At 47.2% G+C, this 6,730-nt stretch overlaps 1 pseudogene; it reads right to left on the reverse strand.

The window, feature by feature from the left end:
- Positions 1-4,664, reverse strand: LOC149744437 (alpha-ketoglutarate-dependent dioxygenase alkB homolog 4 pseudogene; annotated as a pseudogene).
- Between the last annotated feature and the right edge of the window lie 2,066 nt (positions 4,665-6,730).

Genomic DNA, 6,730 nt, shown 5'->3' on the forward strand with positions numbered 1-6,730 from the left:
AAGATAGTTAACAAACTCTTCCAAAAAAGGAAAGGAGGGAAGGAGGAGTGTATATGAGATTCCTGAAAAGAATTTTCTTATCATCAACAAATTGAATATGAAGCTAGAGAAATGACGATGTAGCAACATACAGAACAAGTCACTGCTGAACAGCCTAACATGCTAGAACACACTTAAGCAAGGACAGCAAAGGAAACAAAATGGCAAGGTGAAAGGCTGTAAGAACTCCTTGTGCAAGCCAGGGAGTGAAAGAAAAACATACCTTTGGTGCCAAGAACATTTCCACATCGGTGGAGTTAGAACAGACTTAGGAATTACCAGACTTAGGAATTACCTCTCCTACTCAAATGTCCAAGCCCAAGACAGGATGTTAAGTGGCAAGTAAAAACAGATGTGCAATAACCAGGTCTCTTGCTGTGGAGCAGTGGCCTTCGATTGAGCTCCTCTTAAGTACGAGACCCCATACTAGGCACATACATACATGTATGTTGCTGCTGAAAGTCTAATGCAAACCTGACTTTTGTTCCTTTGGTAAGTGATCTAGGTTCTTCCCTGGCACCCCAATTTTTAAATAACTTCCCTGTTCTCTCTCAGCATGAAATAATAGTTGAATTTATTCAGTGTTTTGGACTTGGTATTTCACTGTAAATGTATTAAACTATGCCAGAGATGCACGTACACACATACACACATACACATCTCCAAATAGACATTTTTCTTTTTCTCTTCTTCTTTACCATTACATGTATGTTAGCCCATCTGATATTCTTTCATAGCTCTCTGATGCTCTATTTTCCCTTTCTTTGCTCTTCGTGTCTCAGTTTAGATAATTTTTCTTTGCTCTATCTTGGAGGGCGGGCATTGGTTTGTGTTGAGGGATTCACTAAATTACTCCATAATATGGCTGCCTGGGCATCAATTTGCGCGGCCAAGTGCCCAGTGGGGGCCTTGAACTGACACTAGCCCTCCCACGGGTGCGTGCCCTCCATGGCAGCCTCAGAGTCAAGTTCCTGATGTGACTTCTCCAACACCCCGCTGATAAACAGTCTCTCCTGCCTCCTAGCTTTCTCCACTTGTGCACAAGAGCCCCCTGGAGCTTACTTAAACCCTGCTCTTTATGGTTTGAATTAACTGATCCAGCCTTAACCCGGGACCCGCAAAGCACTGCACCTGTGGACCTAATAAAGCCAGGTGCCCCAGGTCCTGCTGCTCCCACCCTGCCTGCATCCTGCCTTTACCTCTCCATGTGCCGCTTGAGGCTGCCACGGGCCTCCGCCAGGACCTCTGAGGAATAATCTTCTCTATTTCCCTTTGCCTTTCAGTCTTTGTTAAGCTGTGGCTCATCATTTGACTCAGTACCAAGGTTCTACCTAACAAATGTTAATTTAACAAAATCACAAGTTTGCCTGAGGTTTTTTCTTTTTGTCGGTGTTTTATACTCAGTTTTATGCTTTTCCTGCTGCCTGTGCCTCACGGCAGTTTATAATTTTTCAGTGCTTACTTGCCCGGTAAATAAGGGGGTTTCTCTTTTATCATGGGCCCCCCTCAGTTGGACACACTCCACTCCAGCATGAACTTTGAAGATGGCTCTGCTGGTTTTGTATGTAAAGAATAGGTTCCTACTGTTTAAAGCCACTCGGTTTGTGGTACACCGCAACCTCAGGACCTAATACAGCATTCAATTCAGGCTGACAACAAGGATTACGATGCAAAGGCCATGTGGAAGTGGGTCTGAAACTGGCTGAAAACTTCCTTTTTCAGATATAATTGATTCTAGTAACTGGAGCTGGGAAATTTGTACGTAGAGTTGACAATAATGAAGAAAGGTAGGGAATGAAAGACAAATCAACAGATGAGACTCAAAATAATTATGCCTTGACTCCAGAAACATCTATTCACAAACCCATTCAGACTGTCAAATATGAGACACTGTAGGCAAGAAAATCATCCTCCTGATGTGGAGAAAAGGGACACGACACCGTTGGTGGGGATGTAAGCTGGTGCAGCCACTATGGAGAACAGTATGGAGGTTCCTTAAAAAAACAAAAATAGAACTACCATATGACCCAGCAATCCCACTCCTGGGCGTATATCCAGACGAAACTCTAATCCCAAAAGATACATGCACCCCTATGTTCTTAGCAGCACTATTCACAATAGCCAAGTCATGGAAACAACCTAAATGTCCATCGACAGATGAATGGATAAAGAAGATGTGGTACTTATATACAATGGAATATTACTCAGCCATAAAAAAGAATGAAATAATGCCATTTGCAGCAACATGAATGAAACTAGAAATTATCATACTAAGTGAAGTCAGTCAGAAAGAAAAAGACCATATGATACCACTTATGTGGAATCTAAGATATGACACAAACGAACCTACCTACAAAACAGAATCATGGGCACAGAGAACAGACGGGTGGTTGGGTTGCGAAAGGGGGGGGGGGTTGGGGGAGGGATGGAGTAGGAAGTTGGGGTTAGCAGATGTAAGGTTTTATATATAGCATGGATAAACGACAAGGTCCTACAGTGTAGCACAGAGAACTATACTCGATATCCTATGATAAACCATAATGGAAAAGAATATAAAAAAACAATGTCTATATATGTATAACTGAATCACTTTGCTGTACAGCAGAAATGAACACAACACTGTAAATCAACTATACTTCAATAAAAAATTTTTTTAAATCATCCTCCCATCCCAAGCCAACATATCTGAATGATTCTAGCACATCATATGTATACTAGTTACTCAATAAATACCCCTAGAATGACTGCCTATCTGGATATAAATATGAACAAGTGATTTCATGTTACTACTAAGTTGGTTTGATTTTCAAAACTGAGAGATCAATAGGGTCTCTGGGTAAACAGAAATTTCATGAAGTCAAGTTACTTTCATTCTTAATTTTACAAAGTCTTATGCTACTTCTGTACCATACTGTTGACAATATATGAAGGTTAAGAATGTCAGATGGTTAGAAAATCTAGATCTAAGTGAGACAGCACTGTTTTATTGTTGTTGGGCAAGGAATAGCAACTTTATCTGGAAAGCCAGAAGGCTGAGAAGACAGCAGACTAGCATCCCAAAGAACCATCTTCCCAGAGGTAGAACTCAGGTTTCTTTTATACTAAAAGGGGGGGGGGGGCAGGCATCCCTGGTGGCGCAGTGGTTGGGAGTCTGCCTGCCGATGCAGGGGACACGGGTTCGTGCCCCGGTCCGGGAAGATCCCACATGCCGCGGAGCAGCTAGGCCCGTGAGCCATGGCCGCTGAGCCTGCGCGTCCAGAGCCTGTGCTCCGCGATGGGAGAGGCCACAACAGTGAGAGGCCCGCGTACCGCAAAAAAAAAGAGGAGGGGTTAAAGTCCTGGGTCCCGTCACACTTTGAAGGAGATGTGTCAATTTCTTCCTTCCTGCACCCGTTCACAGGATGTGTCAGGATGTTTCCTGTGAGCAAGAGCCTACTTTGTGCCAGGTGCTCTCACAGCGACAAGGGACTTTGTGGAATAATATAAGTAAGGTCTGTGCCCTCAATAAGCTTCAAACACTACACTGGGGGGGAGAGACTAGATTAAATAGTCCAAAGAGTGGCCATAGGGCAGGTCAAAGGGGACTGATCCGGCACACAGTCCATCACAACCAGCTCTCAGGCAAGGCTCACATCCCAGGGTCTGAGGATACTGAACGGTCTTCTCTGAAGACCTGGGCTTCCTTTGAAGGAAGGAGGGAGATCTGCAGGCTTCCTGGATCCTACCCTAGTCCTTGAAGCCTCTGGCCTGGACAGACACGCCCATGACTCCCTGAAGGTGGCGCACACGCGGCCCCATGGGACCGCGGCAGAGGGCGTGCCGCCCCGGGTCCAGGTCCGTGCGGCTCTTGGGTGCCCAGCAGAGACCAACGGGGTTGGGGACAGCCGCCTCCACCTGCTGGCCCAGTACAGAACTACTGGGGCCGTCGCACCTTCCACCAAGGCCGCGGGGAAGCTGGATGGGGCTAGGACAAGGAGGCTCACCAGCCCTCCCCACACCAGGCGTGGTCCCGGTGGGGTCTGCGGCTGAACTCCACTCGTGGCAGTGGTCCAGCGTCCACTGCTAGACGCGCCGGAAGTCCTCCCAGATGGGGAAGAGGCCGGTTCCCCGCACCACCTGCCGGCTGAAGCTGGGGAGGCCTCTGAAGCCAGCAGTCCTTAGCTTCTGTTTCTGAAAGTTGCCTTTGGGTCCATAGTTCTGCCTGCTCCGTCCAGGCTGCGAGAGCTGCCAGCGCTCGTGGTCCAGCAGCTGCGCCATCTCGGCCTCCTTCCCCCTGGTCACGAGGTCCTCTAGCAACGTTGCACTGGGAAGCGGCTGGCTCAGTCTTAAGAATCAGACTCCTTGGCCCCCACGGCCCAGCCAGCGTCTGAGCAGTAGACGAGAGGTCGTGCTTCGTGTGGGTAGTGGTGCCAGGGCGGGGCCGCCTCCCTGCTGCTGCTGGACCAGACAGGTCCGGATGCCCTTGCACAGCATTTCTGAAGGCCCTTCAGGGCCACCACCGCAGCAGCCAGGATGACACTGTGAGGGCACCACTGCAGACAGAGGAAGGAGTACGTACAAAACCCTAAGGGGAGAATGAGATTGGTGTGTGCAGGTATGAAAAAGGAGGCCAATGAGGCCAGAGTTTAGGGATTAAAGAGAATAGCAGAAGCAAAGGACAGAGTATTAGGCAGGGACCAGATTACATAATATTTTATAGACCACAGTAAGGACCCTGGATTTTCTGTGAGTTGGTTTGGGAAGCTTTTGCAGAGTTTAAAGCAAGGGAGGCATATGCTCCCAGTGGCTCCCTGCTGTGTGGAGAATGAGAGAGAGTACTATTTTCACAGATCTTTGGTTCCAACAATACTTATTAGCATCTACCATGTGCCAAGAACCGTTACAGGTATTTGGAATACTTGTGTCGACTCCTTTTAAACTTACAGTTTGGTAGGAAAGACAGATACGTCTGCAAATGTGTTATGTGCATGATCAATGTTCCAGGGTAGGCTGTGCTGACTGGGGAGTACATGGCCCCTGTGAAGTAAACGAAGAATGAAAACTAAATGGAGAATTGATATAGACTAGGATTGGACCGGCGAAAAAAATGGGTGTGGGCCGCGGTCCAGGTAGAGTGATCAACGTGGGATCAGAGAACCACAGGGAATTTTGTATTGCTTATGGTGTGGCCAGAAGGAAGGTGGGTAAGGGGAGAAGTAGGTCTAGATGAGGCTGAGGTGGTAGGTGGGTGTCAAATCACAAAGGCACGAGAAAGAGCTAGGACTTTATCCAATGGAAAGTATCCCTTATCAAACACTCATTTCAACCAGATTTTTTTTCATGCATGACAGATCACAAAAGGCTGCCTCACTTTAGACCTAACCAATGTTACTCCTGCACTCAAAAGTCTATAACAAAATATCCATGGCCAGAAAAAAAAATTCAGTCTGATATCAAAATAGCTTTAATTAGATGAAATCAATCAATATGCTATTTGTTGAACTTTTACTATGTATACAACATATAAATACTAAAATCTTATGCCTGTTGATTTTAAATCTCTGGGTGGTTCATAGGTATTAGGAAAAAATTATTTATGTATTTTAGACTTTTAAATTCAAAGTATAACGCACATATAGGAAAGTGTACAGGATTCTGGACAAGATGGTGGAGCAGAAGGACTTGAGCTCACCTCCTCTCACGAAAACACCAAAATCACAACTAACTGCTGAACAAACATCGATAAAAAAGACTGGAACCTACCAAAAAAGATATTTCACATCCAAAGACAAAGAAGAAGCCACAACAAAATGGTAGGAGCAGCACTTTCACACTATAAACAAATCCCATACCCACCAGGTGGGCGACCCACAGACAGGAAAATAATTATATTGCAGAAGTTCTCCCACAGGAGAGAGAGATCTGAGCCGAACATCAGGCTCCCCAGACTGAGGGTCTGGCAATGGGAGAAGGAGCCCCCAGAGCACTTGACTTTGAAGGCCGGCGAGGCTTGAATGCAGGGGCGCCACAGGACTGGGGAACAGATTCCACCCTTGGAGGGCACACACAGGGTTTCACATGCACTGGGACCCAGCACAAAACAGTGACTCCACAGAAGCCTGGGCTAGATCTACATGTGGGTCTTGGAGACTCTCCTGGGGAGGTGAGGGTTCGCTATGACTCACTGTGGAGGCAAGGACACTGGTGGTCCCTGATCACAGGGAACACTGATCAGTGTGAGGTCTCCCAGAGGTCACCATTTTGGCACCGAGACCTGGCCTCACCCAACAGCCTGCAGACTCCAGTGCTGGGACACCTCAGGCCAAACAACCAGCAGGGGTAGGGAGAGAAAACAGCCCCACTCACCAGCAGACAGGCTGCCTAAAGTCTTCCTGAGCTCACAGCCACCTCTAAACACACGCCTTGACATGGTCCTGCCCACCAGAGGGACAGGCCCAGCTCCACCCACCAGTGGGCAGGCACCAGTCCCTTTCACTAGGAAGCCTGCACAAGGCCCTGGACCAACCTCACCCACAAGGGGGCAGACACCAGAAGCAAGAGGAAGTATGATCCTGCACCCTGTGAAAAGGAGACCACAAACATGGAAAGTAAGACAAAATGAGACAGCAGAAAAGTATCTGCTGTCTTGTTCCAGGTGAAGGAACAAGATAAAAACCCAGAAGAACAACTAAATGAAGTGGAGATAGGCAAT

Source organism: Delphinapterus leucas, chromosome 21 (assembly GCF_059928025.1).
Source record: "Delphinapterus leucas isolate spDelLeu-1000000601 "Yukka" chromosome 21, BTC_Dleu_Yukka2, whole genome shotgun sequence".
In the NCBI taxonomy this organism is placed as follows: Eukaryota; Metazoa; Chordata; class Mammalia; order Artiodactyla; family Monodontidae; genus Delphinapterus; species Delphinapterus leucas.